This window comes from Agelaius phoeniceus, chromosome 3, assembly GCF_051311805.1.
Source record: "Agelaius phoeniceus isolate bAgePho1 chromosome 3, bAgePho1.hap1, whole genome shotgun sequence".
Classification (NCBI taxonomy): Eukaryota; Metazoa; Chordata; class Aves; order Passeriformes; family Icteridae; genus Agelaius; species Agelaius phoeniceus.
This window is the reverse complement of record NC_135267.1, coordinates 18,055,357-18,078,169: the sequence shown is the minus strand read 5'-3', so window position 1 is coordinate 18,078,169 and position 22,813 is coordinate 18,055,357. Positions and strand designations below refer to the sequence as shown.

The window sequence follows — 22,813 nt, the reverse complement described above, 5'->3', positions numbered from 1 at the left end:
CTGTGGTAAATATATAATAAAATGCATATAATATATAAATATACATAATAAAACCCCCCTGATATGTTACATGTCCTTGTATCCTTGTATATTATCCTTGTATAATAAAATGGGGACTGAAAATTCCGATGTTTTTTGGTTTAGTTTATCAATTAAAAATGAAAACTGGATGCTCACCACAATATATATATATTAGAAGAGAAATAAAAAAAAAATTAAAAAATTTGAAAATTAAGTCACCAGAAACCAGGGAGTTTTAACACCAAATTAGATATTTACTTTTAAAACAATGAAAGTGACCCATACAAAAACCTTTCATCTGCTAAAAGACTAAAAAAAATTTAAAATATCTTCAAAAAAGAGTGTATTTCTCCAAAATATGCTCCAAGCTATACTTGCTTAGATTAAATAAGGTCATAAAAATATCTTTAAACTTAGTTTATTCATATCCAGGTAGCTGCTATTTTGAATGGAGCAGCAGATTAATCACAGCTAAGCAAGATGGTAAGCTGCACTTCCATTCTCTGGAAAATGATGTACAATATTTATATTAAGTAATATAGAAATACATTATTTAGCAGTATTTCAATTTTAAATTATCATAAGTATATTACTTGAACTATGTGTTATCTAATATAAAGTTATTTTAATTCAGCAAATGTAGTAGGCAATTGAAAACATCTCTGAAAAAATAATTTTATTAAAGAAAAATCTCAGTTTTAAAAACAAGAAACTCTAACTGAATTTTCAAGTAGGAGAAACTGTTCTTAGACTAGGAAAAATCCATAACAGATTGAACATTCTAAAAAAAATTGCAAATGCACAACACTAATTATCTTTCAGATATAAGAAACTCTTAAGATGTATTAAAATAGAGTATATATCAAAATAGATTGGTTGCCACAAAATTAAAGCTAAATTATTCCAACAGGAAAAAAAAGTAGACATCTCAATTATGAGCCATTCAAAAGAATTTGGAAATCTATTTTCTCCAAGTGCATTTACAGCTGAGCCCAAGAAGAGCGCTGCCAGAGCAAAACCACTAAAGCATAAAGTTGCAGACCTGGATGCTTTAAGTATCTGCAATGCAAAACAATATCTGCACCCAAGAACTGCACCCAGCTTTGAGTAGATTTAAGGTCTGGTAAAACATCCACAGTAACTGTCAGAATGACTAGTGTTCTTTAACCTGAAGACACCATGCTGCACATTGAAGGAGTAGTATAACTGTGTGGACTTGTGGTGGTGGAGTATTTTTCCCCGCTGGGGTTGAAAATAGAAGTAAATTTATGCTTGGGATCACTCATGCTTTATTGAGGAAATTAACTTCCAAATAACAATCAATAAATTGATCATGACTATCTCTAGTACACAAAGGAGTCTATTTCTAAGCTGGTAAATAATAAACAGATATTGTAATTTTGATGAAGTTTGCAATGTCTTGTCTGTTCCTGGAAAGCTTGCCAGACCCACTGAGTTTTTAACTTGGAACTTATACAGAAATATCAAAGGACATTCCAACAGGGACTGGATGAATGAAAGTGAATGCAAGACATCACAGAAGGACTCTTTTGTAAATACTAGATTCAATGAAAAAGGCAGATAGTTTCTTTTAGCCTTTGAATAACTGAAGTCAAATAAAGCCTTTGACTGTGTACAGAAGGAATCTCTGAAAATAGTTCTGTGAAATTTCACTGATCGTTTGAAAACTACCAAAAATATTTACTAGGATCTTGGGGCCACAGTAAAATCACAGCAGAATCCACCTCCATTCAGATTTCTGTGAAAATGTATCCTTTTCCATCATTTATGTTAGAATAGCTGGAAATAGAATTGTAGAATAAAAGGGCTATAAGGGGATATTAATAGCTTGATTAGGATACAATACAAACAGTAAAGACTCAATATTGTTTCTTTCATGAAAGAGAGCATGATGGTTGCATAGACAAGGTTCCATCTGACCCTTCATTTAAAGCTTGCTTTTCCTTCTTTCTTTTGAATTCCCTCCTAAATCCTCAAAATGCTTCTGGGTACAAAATTTTGCTGGAGTTGATATTCTAAAATGTTTACAATTGGTCCTTTTTTTTTATTTTATTTTTTTTAATTTTTTTTTCACTTTAGGCTACAAAGTACAGAATCTGCTGTGGTGTTTGAGGGTCCCCAGGATGAGGGAAGAGATGAGAATCTTGACTCCATGTTTCAGAAGGCTGATTTATTATTTTATGATATATATTATATTAAGAGAAAATGATATACTAAAACTATACTAAAAGAATAGAAGAAAGAATTTCATCAGAAAGCTAGAAAAGAATGAATAAGAAAATCTTGTGACTGACCAGAGAGTCTGACACAGCTGGACCATGATTGGTCATCAAGTAAAAACAATCCACATGAGACCAATCAAAGATGCACCTGTTGGTAAAACATCTCCAGACCATATTCCACAGCCATCAGATAGTTATTGTTTACATTTCTTTTCTGAGGCTGCTCCACTTCTCAGGAGAAAAATCCTAGTGAAAGGATTTTCATAAAATATGTCAGTCACACAGCTTCTTATGGATCTTTGTAAGGAAAGAAATATAGCCCAAAAGGAATGGAATTGAGCACATATTAGTCCACTATGGTTATGTACCGTACACATGAATCAGAAGGCAGATTGCTAACTAAACTCCCTTCACTGGCTGTAAAAGACAACCCAAGGACGTATGCTGGCTTCCTAAAATTTGACAATTTGAATCATAAAAGATTATCCAATGAGTTCTTCCACTATACATGAGATCCCTTTGCTTCCGAAAGTAGAATAGTTAGCTGAAATGAAAGGCAGACCAGATTAGACTATAATTTGAAAATAGCTTACCTGGAAGTGATCTAGAAGAAATACATCAGCAAATACTACAGATTAATAAAATAAAAAATGTTTCAGAAACTTGAAAACTTACAAAAGTGTGTTGACATGGAAGAAGGGTAATGAGAAACTAAATGGTACATGACCTCTTAATGATCTGTAAATAAGGAGAAAGCAAGGATTAGTATGAAAGAGTAATGCAACTAGGGGCCAGAGGGGAAGACTAAAAAGACTTACAAAAACCGAAGACATAAAAAGCAATGAAAGGGAAAAATGCACAATACAATGGTAAAATAAAAAGGGGGGGACTAACTAGGCAGATGGTCTTAAGGCAGAAAAGAACTGTGTGTTTCAATGGACTGCAAACTTACTGTAAATTAGCAGCATTATTTATGATTTGCACAAATAAATGAGGAATAATTCCTTTATAGAGGAAAATGCTGCAGTGCATTGCAAAAGTGCATAATGACATTATTGCAGCTGTGATAATCTAAATTACGTTCACGGGGCTAATAAAATATCTTACCTTTCCCAACAACTTCTGCTTTATTAAGCGGAATAATGCTTGTAAGACACAGAAGGTAATTATGATGCTTTGTTTGGCATGGAAGACATCTGGCATACTGCCTCTAGGATTGGGCAGTGGACTTAAAAACAAAAGGACTAATAGGAGACACTTTAGAGGACAGGAATATAAATTATTAGGGATATGAAATAAAGACATCAAGAGAAAGAAGAAACTGATGCAGCAGTAACATTTGGTTTGAAATACTAAATGAAATGTAAAGGAAGTCGGAGTAATTAAGAATACTTTATGATTACTGATAGTAGAACAAGAAAAAATGGACGTCTTTTGTAAAAAAATTAATTATTATTTTGTTTAATATTAGCATTAATTTATCAAGTATCTAGATGACTCTCTAGGGAGGATGCAGGGTCTCAATGCTAAGAGACAAGAACAATAAATGAGATAGTGGATCTTCAAATGAAGTGGAGAAGCCACACATCACAGAAAATGACAGCATTTTCCTTGGAGCACAACTACTCATTAGGCATTCTATGGGTCTTTCATGTCTCTCTGTCCTCACAGCATAATTCCAGGAAGTTACTGTGATTCCCATAGCACCACCCAGCTGACTTGGCATCTGCATCAGCCATTCACTGCTTCTGGTATCTGTGCAGTTTAGGTGTGTTAACTGTGACTGTCAGATGCCCACCCAGCTGCTTGCTCACTCCCCCTCCTCAAACAGGGCAGGAGGAGAAAATGAGATGGAAGAAAGTTTTTTGGTCAACCGAAGGGCAGAGAGATTACTGTCACGGGAAAAGCATACTTGACTTGGGCAAATTAACTTCATTTATTGCCTTTATAATATGTATCAATGATGATATAAGATATGAACAGGTTAAAACCTCAAAACCTGCTCCTTGTTCCCTTCTTCCCAGGCTCATTTCTGTCTTGTCCCTCCACCACACAGCACTGAAGGGTTTGCATTGTGGGTTGTGGTGAGCTCATAATAGCTCCTATCCATCACTTCTTCTCCTTCTTGCTTTCCACTGCCCCAGCATGGGCTCTCCACCCCTGCCACTGCCAGTGCTTTGACAACTAAACCCAAAATAGTCCTGGGCTGTAAGAACTGCCAGTTTTGTAGTATCCTAAGAGCAGGGTAGCTACAGGTCATCAGTAATGTGTGTCAACCTCCAATAATAAAGGCAAGATTACAAGATTATATTACATTGTCAGTCCCTCCTGGAGAGAAACAGGAGTTGATCGATTTCGAGTGTGAGATAGGAACTCCAAATTACAACTGTACAGGTACATCTCTGTACGTTTCTGTGTCTCTAAAAACTTAATACACCACAACAATCTTCCTTTTTGTGAGTCTAGTAATTACATCTGTTCTCATTGCTCATCTGTTCAGTTCTTCAGGGGCTCTTCAGCAAATTTATGTCCTCCAGCAGAAAAACTTATATCAATCAGATAAAATCAGATAATCAGAAAAAAAAATATTAATCTATTTTAGACAACCATAGATAATGAAAAAAAAAGGTAATTTTCTGTGGAACAGGTATAGAAATTTCAGATGTCTCAGATATCTCGGGAAACAAATTTTGGATGTTTCTTCAGGACAGTTCAGCTCTGGATAGTGATATTCTGTGCCAGGTCATCATGAAAAGCAGATTATTTTCTGAATCATAGATGATTTAGTAGTTTCAATGGAATCAATATTGTTTATAGTTTTTCTACTGTCCACATATATTCAAGTAAATATGAGGAAGTATATCATCCTTAGATATGGGCCCATAAATTATGAATAACTCTACTTTTTGCTGACTTCCCATAAAATTATATGAAGATTAGTTTTTTCCTGTAATATGTGTATGTGTATACTAAATGTGTAAAAATGTGTGTATACTAAATGTGTAAATACATATGAAATGTGTAAAATACATTTTTTACAATATAGTAAATAGTAAAAACAAATAGTAAAATTACATTTTACTAAATGTGTAAAATACATATGAAATCACATTCATATGTGATTTCATATGTATTTTACACATATGAAGTATTTAATTCCTGTAAGGAACAGAGAAATTAAAAATTAAACTTAAAACCAAGCTTTCAGTTAGGCCCATTTATTGTTTTTGTAAATAGACACAGTCTTTAAAAAAGAAAATGTCTTGATTTGTTGTTTAGAACATATAAATTAGGATTATATGATGATTTTACCTTTCCTTCCTCTATATTCTTCCCTCATTTTTTGGCAAGAGTTGTTATTCAGACAATAATTGAATATCCTTTATCTGCTCTGCTTAGGGTACTCCATAAACTTATACAGAGACTTTATGACGTGAAAATTTCAGCTATTTTAAACCCTATTCTCATAAAACACTTTTGGTAAACAGGCACTATAGAGAAAAGTAGCACTTTTGATCACAGCACCCAGTTATTAATTCTTACACTCTATTACACTGCAGATGATTTAAGTTGAAGGGCTCAACTCTGCTGCAATGAGTCACTTAGCAGGTTAAGCAAACAAAACTCTAGAGTAAACATCTTCACACTTCAGAAAGAACAAAAGCTTTTCTTTCTTTTTCTATTAGCCAACAGTCAGTTGCATTCCTATGGAGCCCTCCCTGTATTGTTATTGCTTGATTTCATAAGTCCTTTACTGAAGAGGCATGAGCAGGGGAAGTTGCTAGGGAAGGAGTGAAAACAGCCTCTATATTTAGTATCACAATCTCTCAACACCATTCTAAACAACAGCAGATTTCAGTGACCATCATAATGGACATTTTTAAATCCGTATTTATTCTATACTCTTTGTGTTCTCCCTTCTCAGAGAGGTATTTTGGGTGTGGTAGAATCAAGAGCATTGCAGTGGTGGTGAGCACATCTTACACAACTGATCCAGCTTCTCAACACAGGTTTGGACAGCACAATATTTCCCATTGACATGGCAGAGATATGGGCTTGAAGCAGTCTCTGTAATGGAGTAGATGCTTACTTTCATATATACTTCGCAATTTGCACCCTTCAATCTTTATTGCACCTATATGAACAACTTAAACTCTGAAAATTATTTTGGAAGATGAATCATGAGGCTAAAAATCAGTTATTGATAGTCCTCTTGTAGTCTAATACTCTTCCTACACATAGTTGTAGAGAGCAGAGTCAGTTGCACGTCAGACAGAAGTGTGGAAATGGAAAATGTTCGCAAAACTCAACAATTTTAACTAAACCTAAGAACTTTCTGAGATTTTTTACTATCTCCTTGTCTATAATACAACCATATAATCTATATTTTTAATGTTGCACATATGTGCAGAATTATGACCCTATTAGACAAGAAGTCAAACACTTCTCTCAAGGTCAAGGGAAATGGAATGAGATAAATACTGCTGAAATTATACTTAGTATTTTGATAAACCCTTGGAGTGTTTTTTGGTAAAGGAGCAACTATTTCAAAGTACTTTGTGATGCTTTCTTGGATAACAGTGTATTTGATATATAGAGTATATTTACAAGTTGTATTTTTTCTTTTTTCTTTTAAAATCTGCTTAATAGTTCAGACTTCCAGAGGAATATGTATTATGAGCTAAGCTACAGCTACATTTTGATTAGGCAAATAATTCCATTCATTTCACTAGTACTGTTCCTGAAGTATAGAACAATGTAATGAAACCACAAAATTTGCGCTGATTTATACTATATGTACTTCCTATTTTGAGAATAATTTTCAATTCCTTCCAGGTGGTACTGCAAGAGTAACTTCAGAGTAAAATATATGTCACTCAGGCTATCAAACCTGTCAGTATTCCATCTTCATACCCTTTTTGTTTTCTGGGCCCTTTTAACTTTGATTTGGTAGCATAGCTCATATTCCATTTCATTATGGATTTAATTTAATGGCAATACATTAGGAGTGAAAAATATTGTCTTTTGAAATTTATATTCAGGAAATATTGTATTGTCATTGAGTGTAAGGAATCAAATTTATGCAAATCTCAACCACTACTAATGGAAGGCTTAGAATCAGTCAATCAAGAGGTGGGTTACTCCTGGCTGGATGCCAGCTGCCCACCAAGACCACTCTATCACTCCCCATCTCAGCTGGATAGGGGAGAAAAAATGTAGCAAAAGGCTCATGGCTTGGCATAAGTACAGGGAAAGAACACTCACCAGTTACCATCACAGGCAAAACAGGCTCGATCTGGGGAAGAAATTAATATAATCTATTGCAAATTTGTCCCCATTTTTCCTTGTAGGTCCCCTTTAAGTACTGAAAGGTCACCATAAGGTCTTCCCTCCTCACTCCTCCACATTTTTGATAGAATTTTCCTCACTTCTTGACACAAAACTGTTAGGCTTTAACACTCCTAACTCCTGTTGATATATTCAGGAAATTCCGAACCTGTGACCTGATGAACCAACTTTGTGAGCACATATGTGCATGTATCTGCCTAGCAGACAAATGGACACGGGGAAAACAGTAAAACCCATCTCATAAAGAAATAAGGTTTCTTTACTGGAAAATAACATCTAAAAATATTAGTTGAGTGCCAGGCTGGGCTGGTCTTTCTTCCTCTTTAAACTTAACATCTACTCTAATACTTCTTAAGCAGCAAAGGGAAAAATTTAAAGCTGTTGTGAATTAATAAATATTATAAAATTAAAGTACGTTTATAATATATATTACTTATTTTGGTAGCAAAATGAATATGCATTGTTTATAATTTGTCATGAAGAAAAACAAACAAAACACAAGATATTCCAGCTCCTTCATCTTTTTACATTTACTTCCTTTTTGCTTGAAAGTTCCTTATAAATATAAAGAGAAAACCACTTCTGCAAGAATAATGTGGTAAGTACATGACTTGTTTTTTATAAAATAAAAAATCTGGAAGCACTGAATATTTGAAAGCTTTTTACAAAAGAAAAAGCAAAAAACTTCAACTTATTTTAAGAAACGCTGAGTTAAATATACTCATAACATATGTTTACTGGTATTTTGGCTTCTTCAGAAGCCAGAATGCCTGTAATATAATATTTTTTGTTAAAAGGAAAAAAAAATTGAGGGATGAAAATTATTATCTAGAAAATCTGAACAGAAGGATTTCTGTTTGAGAGTTCACATTCTAGTTGAACTGAAAAGGAAGAAAAAGGGAATGATCATAAAGAGAACCATATGGGAGACAGTCACTAAGCTACTGAGCAAAGAGATATAGTTCTCTCCCTTTTAAGTTTCATCCATGCATGAATTTGTCACTCTTGTTTAAGAATTATGTATTTTATTTGCTGGAGATTCAGTCCCCTTCAGAAACCAGTAAAAAATATGCCATGCTGAAAGGCAACATTTTAGGTCTCTGAAAATCCCTTTTCTCTTTTCTGAAAATCCCTTTTCTGTTTTCCATCAAACTCTTTCTTGGACAGCCAATCTCCTAAGCAGCAGATTTAGGACCTGATTGGATTCCCATTACATGTCAATAAAATTGTGACACTTGAGAGTAGGACTAAGTCTACAATCCTGGGGTAATTATGATTGAGAGGTCTTAAAAAATCTGCTTTCCATTTAGTATTACAGACACCGGCTTTTGCAAGTCTCCATTCCATACCTATCTCCTTCATTTTTCAAATTCCAGCCTTTAAGACATACTTAAATGTATAGAAAGTTGCAATTAACTTTTGTGTATAGAGCTGTTTCCATCATGTCTTGCTGAATTAGTCTGAAGAAGCAATTGGATTCCAAAGCACCAAATGTATAATTGATTGAGGAGCCAAAACTCCACAGAGTTTTGAACCTTATGTACTTATATACTCCCTTCTCATAGCCTCTGTAAATAGGGAATGAATTTTTCTAATCATGACTGTTGTCTACATATATTTTTTATTAATGTCCTTATAGAAAAATCCTTGAGCTCACATTGGAAAATGGCATTACCTTTATCTAGAAATATCTTGAAAATAATAGTGGTGTTGGAATTGGAGTTTTTTAGGAGCACAAAACTGTGTAAAACATATTACTAACAAAATATTTTATGGCAAAATTGTGAAGAATATGCTCTACTGTCGTATCACAGTAGATAACTTGTCCTTAAAATAAGCTGTTGATGGAATCAGTTAGTTTCAGCAGAGTATTTTTTGGTAGTACTCAGGCTAAACCTACAATTGGGCAGCTCTCTAAGCAAGGCTTTTTCATCTAGTCATATTTATTATTCTATTTTCTGACATTACATTCTCTTGCTATTAAAGTACATCTTGACAAACTGAAAGACTGTGGCTCCTTGGGATTTAGAAGTGCAATTACAGTGAGAGCAAAGTAAACACTGTTTCAATTACCATCATTAGTGAAATATGTGGGGGGTTTTGCAATGTTGTTATAATTAAAATTTTGTCTAAGTTAGCTTTGTTTCCCTTGTTATCAGATGATAGTAAATTTACAGAGAAGACTGAGAAATTTTTGAACAAATTTTCTTTTGATTCATAAACAATTTTCTACTAAAGTAAACAAATAATATTTTACACACTCAGTTGTTTGATGTACAGATGACTTGAAAGAAAAATTATACTTTTTTTCCCTGGAAACACACCTTTTTGAAGAAAGTAAGTGAGAAAGACAATGCCCCCTTATTAAAACTTTGGCAAATAGCTGGAAAAATCGTTGTAGTATGATGCCTCAGGTTTTAGCCTTTCTATTTTTCAGAATCTATTCTGCCTTAGTGTATAGTAGAGGAAATGTTTTCTATTTGAATATCTCTATAGAGGCTTTTCCCCAGAGGTCCTGGTTGTCCTTGATGGGCTGCAGCTGTGATGTCCTTAATTGGGCTGCAGCTGTAACCAATGAAGATGACTGGGATAAAAGGGGGTGGGTTAGCCAGTCAGGGAGAGCCTTGGAGGAGCCCTTGCCTGAGAGAGAACAGTGTGTAGAAGAAGGAGGCTGGGCTGTGAAGATCTGCAGCCATGAGACTACACCAAAGAGGTATGGACTTTAGAAGTCTGATAATATCATTATGAGACTCTAGAAATAATAGAGCAACAAAATTAGTGTGTAAGTCTAGGCTTCATATTAGGGGGATAGTAAGCTCTCCTCACAGAATGGGTAGAAAAAACAATTCCTTCTCTAGCTGGGGACCCAAGGACAGCTGATCCAGATCTCAGGCCCAAGAGCATAAACAAGGGTGGACCGAAGACAGAAAACAAGGATGGGATTTCATGGGCTAAAGCTGTAATTGGACAATTAGCTCCAATATACAAATGGACCAAAATGTACAAAAGTGTGAGACCATCCATTTTGTGGCCATTTTGGATTGTGTTGCCCAAGGAGGATCTATTTGAGGCCTCTTAATAAATACCTACTTTATTTTTTAATGCTGTCTAGTCTCTGTTCTAGGTCAGCCTTCACAAGGCATCAGTGGATGTGTTTTTGGGAGGGGCAAAAAATATCATGTCTTGCCTACAGGACTGGGAGCTATACTTTAATGTCATCCATCCTATCTCCACTATGACTATGAGTGCTTCACTTTTTTGAAAGTGGGCTGTGTGAGATAGGATGCAATGGAAGTTTGTGTAGATCATGCCATCTCTGGATCATGGATGGGCAGACTCAGAGCTGTTGAAGTAGTTCAGTCTTCCAGGATGAGAAGAGGTGTTCCTGGAAATGACCTCTGAGGGACTGTCAGTGTTTCAGTGCTCCAAGTGGCATACATTAAAGGACTGCTTGAATTTCTGGAATAAAGAAATGAAGAGTGTAGTTATTAGTTCAATAGAGTTGTAGCAGAGTTGTAGAGCTGTATGTAAAGTTGACATAACTACTCTGGCTTTATTCTGATATCACTGAATGCAGACCATGGCCATTTGCTCCTTTCATTGTTTGCTTTAAGTAATAAACTTTAAATTACTCCTTACAGATAGCTTTGTTTGTTTACTTGACATTTTTAGTCAGTTTCAGAGATATCTTTCTAACAAGTGTCTTGTCACCATGGATTTATTTTATGTGCACGGCAAAGGAATTGATTGAAATGAACTAATTTTGTGTTAATGCTGCTTCTACCTGTACTTCTTTATATCTTCTGCTTTAATCAAGGATTAGTTAGGAATTTGTGGACACTAATTTTTTTTACAAAATTGTTTTAGGATTTCAAGTCGCAGACATCCTTGGGGTCACTTTAGGCCAAAATTTATGTCTTTGTGCTTAGAGTTCTATCAGAGATAAGTGGAAGTCTTACTGTTATTAGCTACAGTGGTAATACCTATCAATGTGATGAAGATGGGCTAAATGATAAATTTTGCTTTTTAGATAGTTTAGACAGACAGAGGGGAGAAAGGGGGAAGAGAGGTAGATGGACCTATGTGGTACAGATTAAACTTTTAAATCCAAAATTTAAAACTTTAAAATTATCACTGAGGTGCTCTCTAGATCTAAACCCTGCCAAGCTGGATAGGTAGGTGTTAAATTCTGAGCACCAGGGTGTTTGCCTCTATCCTGCCCACAAAGCAGCCTTCCCAGTGCTTAGCTTGTCCATGTGGAAGGGACTGGGACCCATGCCTCTGTCTGCCAGCTGACTGTTCTAAAGAAATAAGAAATAATTCACCCTTTCTCCCCTTGTGTGGCTGAAAAATTATTTAATTGCTTCACGCAAAGTGGAACACATTCAGTGGGAATAATTAAAAGTATATTGATGGACAAGATGACCTTTAAAGATTCCTTCCAACTCAAAGTATTCTATGATCCAGTCAAATTTGTGACTGAATCTTGAATGAATTTTTTTTATTGGTCCATGCAGAAGTAATAGTCTTCCCTAGTAGCAAAGAACTCATCATCAGATAGTTACCTAAAAAACAAAATGAGTCCCACTAAAAGTCTGTCAAATTTAATTTACCTTGCTATATTTATTGTAATTGATTCCTGGGTTATGTGATTGAAAGTTAGCAATCATGTCTACAAGGGCTTTATTTTGCATCTTTTTTTTGTAGAGAACATTGAAATTATTTCATTCATTGAAATCAGAACAGGTAGAGGCAAAACTTGACAAGAAACACACTTTCTCATCCATATTTTCTGCAGATTCACAACTTTATAATCAGGACATTCATTCTCATATTTCACAGTTTTAGACGCCATCATAGAATATGCTTAGCCCTAAGTTTCTAAGTAACTTTGTCCATGTTTTTATATATATATATATATGTACACACACATATGTATATATACACATCTAGATGTGCTTCAAGATTACTTTCAAAGTTATGCTACTGTACAGAAACCCCTTAAAATCCTTGTGAATCTGTTAATTTTTTTTCAGCACTTCAGGAAAAGGTTGATATACAGCCCCCAGAGTGAAAGTTTCTGCCTGGCACCCAATGTAACTGGACACTGCTTATGCAGCCCAACAATTGACTCTGTGCCAGTCCACTATGAATTTTGTATATGAAGCTCTGAAATATACTAGCACTGCAAGTTTTATTTGATTTTCCATTATTGAGCCCCTGTAGAAATGATAATTAGCTTCATCTCTAGAGGCAGAAAAGCTAAAATATGTTTGACTTGGTTGATGAGATATAAACTCATTTCAAATATGGAAATGATATGCTGTGATATACATGAGGAAGAGAAACTCCCTAATATGCTGGGGTTTGTGTGTGTGGCTGCCTGACACAGCTTTAATTTAGAATTACTCATTTTCTTCAGTCTCTTTTACTCAGACAGCAGAAGCTTAGCCCCCATTTATTATATATATATGAGATATGGACCTCAACCCTTCCCATAGCCCCATAGTCTGGGCTAGACCCACTGAGACTTAGATTTCTCATCATACAATTTGATTATAGAAGTCCTTGTCCAACAATATAGGGATATAAATAAAACAGAGATTTTTCAAATAGTTAAGAGTTTGCCTAAACCCAAATGTCTAGAGTTATTTGAGATCCCACTGGGTATCTTCCTGGCTTCCAGCTGATGCTCCCAAAGGACATAGTCCTCCACAAGTCCTGTGTTACATCTTGTAACCCTGCAACAGCAGCAATGTGTATGTTTGAGGGTGCTTTAATGACATGAAACATCCATCTTCAGGTATCTGAAACTTATTCCAAGGCACAAGATACAATCTGTGATAAAGTACTGAGTATGTAACTACCTGTGTGGCAGTGGGTAGTCATATCTTAGTTAACTAAGCTTTCATATCAGACAGTAAAGGCTTAGTCAATACAGTGTGTACAGTCAATACAGTTTGGCTCACTATGAAAAAGATGCTAAAGCAAACATCATATTACTGATTAGCTCTTGGATCCGTCAATTGCATTTACCCGGTCTCCATTATCTATGATGCAAGTCTTGACAGCTCATATGCCATTAGACAATTTAACATAGAAACCTAAATATAAGTGTTTTAATCTTGAACTGAATCTTGAATGCTAACAGCTGAGCTTGTCTTTTGTTGTGACTGGAAATTTTAGATCCATTTCAGACTTCTGCTTTTGAATATTTGAAATGTATGCCAGCAGTACCTATTTCTTTTCCTTTACTGTAAGGGTGACTAGCTCAGCCATTAATATCTGCTAGTTTCTAAAATACACTATGTTAGTGGTTCTATGTAACTAACATAATGTATTTAGTGGTTCTAAATACACTATGTTAGCTTCTTTATGCCTAGGATTGCTCACAATCTTAAATTTACTATCATTCTCAAATGCACTAGTATACTATAAAGTAAATATGTTCATGGCCCAACTCCATCAGTCAACTAATTACCAAGCAGTCACTTGATTAATTCCCTACTCTAGTGGGATGGGGAGAAGAATGGGGAAAAAAGTAAAACCTGTGTGGTTAGCTAAGAACTGTTAAAAAACCCCACAACAACAAAAACACAAACAAAACAAACAAATAAAAGCCAAACAAAAACAAAAACCACAAAACCACAAAACAACAACAAAAAAACCCTGAAGCAAAACAAGTGATGCACAATAAAGAATTTCTTACCAACTTCTGACCAATGCCCAGCCTGTCCTGAAGAGTGATTGGCCTTTCCTGGCCAGCTCCCCCCAGTTTATATACTGAACATGATGTTCTGAGGTAAGGAATAGCCCTTTGGCTGGTTCAGGTCCTGGCTGTGCTCCACACTGGCTTCATCTGCACTTCTTCACTGGCAGAGCATGAGACACTGAGAAGTTCTTCCTTTATAGCAAGCAGTAGTCTGCAAAAGGCAAAACATCCGTGTTTTATCAACATTATTCTCATACTGAATTCAAACCACAGCACTCTACCAGCCACTAGAACGAAAATTAACTCCTCCAATTGAAACAAGGACAAGTGGAAGAAGTTAAAATACTTCTTTCTTACTGAATTTTTAAGAGCAAAAGAGCTCCTGACTTCATTCATGTTTCTGTTGTCTTGCTGTTTTCCTTACTTGAAAAATGATCTACTGAAATTTTTACCACACTTTTACATTTTATATTAGCCAATTAAAAGTGCTTGTCAAAATAGTAGCAATGAATCATTCCCACAAAAGCAGTAAAGTAAAGAATTCAGTATTGATAACATTTTCAACTGATGATTACTCTTATTAAAAAAAAAATCAAACCCTGGAAGTAATTTGTTAAAATTGTCAAAATCTATTTTTTTTTACAATTCTTTGGAAAAATAACAACCATTTTTGTTGGTTTTGACTGGGATAGAGTTCATTTTCTTCATAGTAGCTAGAATGGGGTTAAGTTTTGCATTTGTGCTGGAAAGAATGTTGATAACACAGAGGTATTTTCATTATTGCCAGCACAATGTCAATGCCTTTTTGGCTCCTCATGTGGCTCCTCCAATGAGGAGTCTGAGGGTGCACAAGGACTTGGGAGGTGACACAGCCAGGACAGCTGAACACAAATACCAAAGGGACATCCCATACAACATGGGATCATGCTCAGCACATAAAGCTGGAGGGAGAAGGAAAGGGAGGACATGCAGAGTGATGGCATTTGTCTTCACAAGTCACCATTACGTGTGATTGTGCTGGTTTTAACAACCAGCTGGGAAATAAACTCCAAATATGCTACTCTGCTCCCCCGCAACCATTCTGATAATGGAGGGACATTAAGGAGAGATTATAAATTAAAAATAAAAAAATTACTAAAATCACAATAACCATAGCAGTAAGTACACAAACCATAGGAAAAAGTACAGAAAAAGAAGGTGTCCTATGCACAAAAGGGCATTCACCACTGGGAACAGAGCAATACAGTGCCCAGTGTGGTCTCCAAAAAGGGGCAATATGGTGGGGAAAGCTTCCTTGGATTAATATTTTCCATCCCACACCTCCTCCAGCCCAAAAGAAATGAAAATCTGTGACAAAACAAAACCTATAGGCTAGTTCATCCAAATAAAGGGGCTCTACAGCTGCTGGCTGAGCTAAGTCCTCTGTGATTGCTTGAAACACCACCTCCAACTCTCTGCCACTTGAAGCTGTCTGCTTTAACTCTGTAACTCCATAGCAGTGCTCTGGAAGAAAAATAGGAAGAGGGAATAAAGCCAGCAGGCAGCAGAAGGGCCCAAGGACATTGGGGTTGGAGAGGGTAGTTCACTGCACTGCAGTGACCTAGGCAAGAATGACAAGCTTCCTGTTTCTGGTCCCAGTATTTCCTGCTGAAACCAGGCCACCCAGCAATGACATGAGTGGAATAAAGAGCATTAAAATCTCCACTGCCTTTTCTCTGTAACCAGGACAGTGGGGGAGCTCTGTTTTCCTGGAGATGTCTGAATGCCTCCCTGCTCATGGGAAGCAGTGATTGAATTCCCTGCTCTGTTTTGCCTGCATGCATAGCTTTAGCTTTACCTGTTAAACTGTCTTTATCTCCACCTATCAGTTTTCTCACTTTTATCTTTCTGATCTCTCCCTTATCCCACCAGAGGGACATAAGAACCAGCTGTGGGGAGCTCAGTTTCCCTGTGGGGCTAAACCATGACAAAATTTAAGGCAAAAATATGCCTTCAATTTAGTAAGCAGCTTTTAGACCTTTGTATTAATGGTAGTCTGAAGATGCATGGTACAATTTCATTTCTTTCCTGCCTTATATTAAATTGAAACATGAACTTCCATTATATTTGACTGTGGTAATTCAGTATAGTAAAAAGTCTGAAAATAATAATGATAACCAGGAAGCAACTTAACTAATAAGGAATTTTTATTTACCTTTGCATAGCAAGATTTTGGTAGTGGAGGAGTTACAGGGCTGCTTTCTGTGAGAATCTGCTAGAGGCTTTCTCTGTGTTTGATAAAGCCAATGTCAGCTGGCTTTTAGATGGACCCACTGCCAGCAAAGGCTGAGCTCACCAGTGACAGTGGTAGTGACTCTGGGATAACATATTAGGAAGCAGGAAAAAAAACCTGTGCAACTGCAGTGGAAGTGAGGAATGAGAATGTATGAGAAAAACTGCTCTGCAGACACTGAGGTCAGTGAAGAAGGAGGGGGAGGAGATGGTCCAGGTACCAGAGCAGAGATTCCCCTGCAGCCTGTGGTGAAGACCATAGTGAGGAGGCACATGGAGGAGAACACACTGGAGCAGGTGGATGCCCCAAGGAAGCTGTGATCCTGTGGGAAGTCTGTCCCAGAGCAGACTGGTCAGGACTTGTGACCCCATGGAGGAACCATGCTGAGCAGTCTGTTCCTGAAGGAGAGCACCCTGTGGAAGAGACCCATGCTGGAGCAGTGGGAAGGAATGGAAAAAGTCAGAAGGTCTGCAAAAACTTGCAAAATTTTATTCGTAAATTATACACTTGGCATGGAATGTCAACTTGGTAAGCTAGTTTCTTATCTTATAGCATAAACACATGGTGCTGGGTTTTGAATAAGGAGTAGGGTGCAAGAGAAGAGAGAGACCAAAGAGAGGGACAGTGAAAGGAAAGGGAAAGGAAAAGAGGAAGACCAGTTCTGGCTCCAGCATTGATCCAATTGATGGGGTGTCCATGGTCCTGGGGGGCTGCCCAGGATTTGTGAGGATACTTTTTTATAGATAAGTTCCTCCACCCTGAAGCTTACTTTCTCATTTTCTATGCAAATTATTTATCGTGCACAGTTCATTCTAGACCTTTCTGGAAATGGGTTGGAGGGCTTTGGGGATCCTGTGTCCTCTTGATTTTCCCCCCTACTGCGTCAGTCTTTACTCGAAAATTCATGCTTGCTTCTGAACTTCATTCCTGTGCTTGAGCTTATCTCCAGGAGCCAGAACAAGGATATTTGTCCCAGGAAAATGCTTCCCTACCTCCATATGGCTATCTTATCCATTTTTTTCCTACAGTGTGTTCTTACCAACAGTCCTTGGTTGGCTCCATGGCTATCTGGCTATTGTATTGAGACAAACACATTAACCACTTATCTTCTGGGCTTCTACACTGTGCCCTTGTAGTGCTGATGAAGTGGGGTACAGTAAATCAGGACAGGTAGTATCACAAGGTGGGGCAAAAGTGGTTTAAGATTTGATTTTTTTCTCATGCCTTACTCTGATTTGGTAATAAATAATTTCCCCCAGGTTTCTCGGGTAACTTTCTTTTACTTTTGATAGGAATTGGTGAGTGGTCTCTTTTTTCCTTCCTTTTATTCATGACACTTTCACTGTATTTTCTCTTTGTTCAGCTGAGGAAAAGAGTGATAGAGCAACTTTGGTGAGCATCTGGTATCCAGCCAGAGCCAAACCACCACATATTCTGTACCTGAAGTAAATTGCATATTAAAATAATATAATTTTAAATTATAACTAGGCAGTCAGAGGGTAAAAATTAGGGATGCTACTGAAGGTAAAGGCTTAATACTGAAATGGGAGATATGAAGAGCATTGCTGGAGAAGTTATGTAGACTATCAAGATGCAAAACTGTATTTCACATCACTAGACAGTTTTAGGATTTCTGTTCTTCCATGTCTACTAGTAACAACTTCCTGTCAATATAAATAAGAAAATGTAAAAACAGATTAGGTGGCAAAATGTAAAATAACACCTACTTTGTTTTTCATACACAGAAGCAGGGCTTTCTTACTGTATTTTTTTGTCATATTTTGAGTCTCTCTTTGCATGCACGATTTATGTGACTTTTCAGAATCTTAATGATTCAGGTGTCCCTGTGATTTCTTAGTTGTGTGTCTGACAATGGAAGCACCTAAAATCATCGATTCACTTAAAAATTCAGGTGTTCATATGTATATATTATTTTATATTCTTTTTACAGTGTTTGAGAAAGAGCACTATAATGTTATATTAATAAGGAAGTTCTTGGTGACAATGATTTGACAAAAGCATTTCCATAAAATTTGCAAAACATATAGCTTCAATTTTATTGCATTTCCCTGCAGAGTTAGCAGTGAAAAACCTTTCAAAATTATAGTATTATAGCAGAGGCAGAACTGAAAGGCTTTTAGTAATAAACCAGTCTGATTTACCTGTCTAAGTAAGATGAAATGGAAAAAATAAACTTTATACAGTGACGAGCAAGGTAGATTAAAAGAAATTATTTGGCATCTAGAATGTCATTTAAAACGTAGACGAGAAGAGATTTTTACAAACTGTGGTAGGATAGAACTAGGGTGAATTGGCAGACCTCCATTGATTGCATTGGAACTTTGCCTATTACATTAGCTGAGGATGTGAGTTTATATGAGTTTTAACTTCATAGCATCCCTTAAATCATCCAGAATAAGATGCCTTAGTGACTCAGTAAATCAAGGCAAGATCAAATAATTATTAAAAAATAAATGAGATCTGTTCTTTAGTGCAATACAATTTTATTTTGAATAGCACTTCATAAAAATGCATCCCAAGACACTTTACAAGAAAAGCTATAAATAATAAAATTATGTGGTTTAATAATAAATAATAGATTAAAAGCTGTTAAGGGTGTTGGAGAAATAGTTTCATCTTATGTGTAGAATAGAGCAAAGATTTGGTGGGTTGAAACAGGACAAGGATGCTAGTTTAATCAGAGAAGAAGAGATATTCAAACTATAATCTGAATGAAAGGGCAAGGGGAAAAAAAAATTCATGGCTGAAATCTTATATGCAAATAAATCTATATATCCTTACTCTCTGGAGAGTAGTTCAATCTCTAGATAACAGCCTACTCAGGAATTGGGAATATTTTCAGGCCTGCTGAAAAATGAGCTGTTTTGCCTTGCAGAAAGAGAACATGGCCTGAGCAGTGTGCATCATACTGAACCTTGTACGTAGCTTTATGTGGAGGAGAGAATCAGCATCCCAACCCTCCAGCCCCCTTCCCCAGGTGAGAGGCTCTTTAAAAGAATGAGTCTGACAATGTATTTGTTTGGTTCTGTGTTAAAAATGTAAGGTGAGGGAGGAAGAAGTACCACAGGGGAAGAGTGGAGCCTAGTTTTTCTTTTCACTTCTCCTCACTCTTGACTCCCAGCACAGCATTGTTTTTTTTCTAGTTGTTATGGGCTTCATGCCTCTGCATGTGACTCAAGGCTGGTGATTCAGATGCTGAGGAAGATACTAGTGCTTAGGAATTACAGCAGCATTGCAGTGACCATGCCACTAATGCATGTATCTTTAAGCTAAAAATTGTGTCTTAAACTCTTATATATTTATCCTTTTTAATGTGTGTATCTATCTTTCAACAAATTATTTTATCATATACATTCCAGTAGGAAAGTTTTCAGACATAGACCTCAAAGATTGTAGGAGGTAAGAAATTAATAGTGCAAGGGTGACTTGCTGCCAGGTAGCTTCTAGAAATCCATTGGAGATGCAATGATGAAAATATGCCTAGGACATGACAAAGAGAAGGAATTGCAGGCGTATTCAGAAGGAAGAAGGAATCAGAGAGTCAAAGGGAAATTGGGGAACATTTACAGCAGTGGGAGACATGCAACCGTTCCTGAATGAGATGCAAAATTAGCAGAGCCTCCTGCTGTTCCTTCTCTACCCAAGAGTCTCTTAGCTTTATAATCTCAGCCCACAGTAACTGGCAGCAAATGTAACATATCTGTAAATCAATTTTGAAGAATATTTTGGTAATAAATTCTTTCCTTTCCCCTTATTTGCAAACCCAGTGCATTCTCCTGGAGGATGGATAGGAGTCTATAACTTGTTACCAAGCTTTATAAAGTATTGCCAAACTTCACAATGACTTCAGAAGCCCCCATGTTTGGAAATATTCTATATTAGGCCAGCTGCTGTTCAGGGTCACCATTTCCTTTCCCCAAGGCAAGCAAACTGCATAAACTAAAGTAATTTGTAAAATCCTTACATATGGGACTCCAGACAACTTTTTGAAGTCTTCTGGAATAGTGTAAGTTATTAGGTAACAATACCAAAGAAAATAAGCTCTCTATGACTAGAATGAAGTAAACATTCATATTATACTCAGATTTTGGTAATGTATGCACACATTCATTTCACAAACAATATGTACTTTACATATAGTGATATGCTATGGATAGATGCATGGCAGGTTTCGTGCTGGGCCTTTTCATTTTCATCCATGTTCCTTTGTGTTCCACACAAACGTTAGAATGGAGCTATTCAAAAGATGGCAAGAAGCAGACATGGTAGTTTTGTACTTAGGTTCTACAAGCTTAAGGACGTCTTAGCCTCATGTTGAAGAAATTGCAGAGCTACATTAGAAATTATGGTCCTCTGCCATCCTTGAGAGCTCAGCTGCCCTTCAAAACACTTGATGGAACTTCTGTCTTCTTTATATGCATTTATATTTACAATCAAATTTAATTTTAAAATTTTTATAAAATTTTAATTTTAAATTTTTATTTAATATTTGAATTATAAAATTTTTATTTTTAAATATATTATAAAATTTTTATAATTTATAAAAATTATAAAATTTTTATAACTGAACAGAATACTATGGCAGGCCATGACAAAGGATTTATTATTGTTAATACCCTCTAATGCAAAATTTGTAATAATAATGTCTTCTTGCTATTTGGAATTATTTTTATTTTTAAATGTGCAAAAGCCAATAATAGAAAAGTACACTTTTAAAACTAAAATACTGTACAAAAGGATTTTACCTGTAACTACAGTAGCAAAAGCTTTTTTCCAGGTGGAAAAGACCTATTTCCTTCACTTGACAAACATCACTTCTCTGTACTCGTTATTCCAGTGATTAGTGGGGTGACTATGAGAGTTATTTGCATCTTTCTTCTCTGCTACAGCATTGGTGCCTGGGGAGAGTAGGAAACCTTGGTTAATATTAATGAAATATTTTGGGACGTGGAGCAGAGCACTAACTTCTGCTGCCTGAGCAGTAATATTACTCCTCATTAAAGAGGAAGTTCATCTCACATTCAATTACAGACGCCTGAAAACTGTTTTCCAGGCAATCTATGCTCCTTAGACAAGTGAAAAGGGGGAGGAAAGGATCTGTTTCCCCCTGGGATTTACTTCTCTCTTTACATATACTACTGCCGACCAGCTGGAAGATTTTGTTAAGTGACTTGTTGGTCAGAGAGATGTCATATTCAGAGATGATGAATGACTCTGGGCTTCTGCTCTAAGACCTAGCAGAAATAATGCAATAGTCTCAAAGGAATATTGGAAGTTTTATCTGTAACAGCTTCAGAAACACAGCCGCATTTATAGTCTTCTAAATTCTAGATAAGTAAAAGACCGGGAGTTTTAGTTTTTGGGGGTTTTTTTAGAGCATAACATTTTGTGCACTGTTAACCCTTTTAAATATGAGTCCAATGGGGCTGCCTTTGTTTAGTAAAAGACTGCAGGGCTTGGAAGTTCAAGAGGAAGAGAGCAAGCAGAGAGGTCATACAACACTTATGCCACTTGCTAGTTTTTGCCTCAGCTTTTATTCTGAGATTTTTCTAATCAGTATAAAATACATGATTCTCTTGTAAATATGCAGTTCAGAAACACAACACAAAGTCAATTCTTATGAGTTAGAAAAAGAGAAGGGAGCTGATGGAAATTATGAATTATTTCAAAGTTGAATTTGAATTGTGTTTTGGGGGAGATACTTTGTTTATCAAAACTTGTGGAATTGGAATTATGTATTTTTCCCTAAATCTCTATTTCAGCCTTATCGAAGACAATACAGTCAGTCTTAAGGAGTTGGCTGGAAGGTCACACTCAAAGGCTTGAGGTCAATGGTTTGATGTCCAAGTAGAGATAAGTGCAAAGCATCCTTCTTCAGGGGCTGGCTTTGGGACCGGCACTTTCTATTGTCTTTGTTGGTGGCATGGACGGTGGGAGAGCAATTGCCAGCTATGCCCAGCTGCATGGTGTGGTTGACACTCCAGAGGAAAGGAATACCATCCAGAGGGACCTTGGCAGCCTGGAGAGAGACAGGCTTGTGTGAACTTCATGAAGTTCAACAAAATCAAGTGCATGTAGATTAGGGAAATTCCAAAAACAGCTGCAGGCTGGGTGGAGAATGAATTTACAGAAGCCCTAAGGAGAAGGACTTAGTTCATGAGAAGCTCAACGTGAGGCAATGTGCACTTGTTCAGA

The 22,813-nt window shown here is 36.4% G+C and overlaps 1 long non-coding RNA gene across 1 annotated transcript in view; it reads left to right on the top strand.

Moving 5' to 3' along the window:
• The window catches only part of LOC143693509 (uncharacterized), a 149,201-nt gene extending 126,459 nt beyond the window's left edge, over nt 1-22,742 (top strand). Inside the window, exons 5-6 of the long non-coding RNA XR_013181241.1 lie at nt 19,494-19,595; nt 22,381-22,742. This is a non-coding gene — a long non-coding RNA (uncharacterized LOC143693509). The remainder of the gene's footprint in view (nt 1-19,493; nt 19,596-22,380) is intronic.
• Nucleotides 22,743-22,813: the final 71 nt, after the last annotated feature.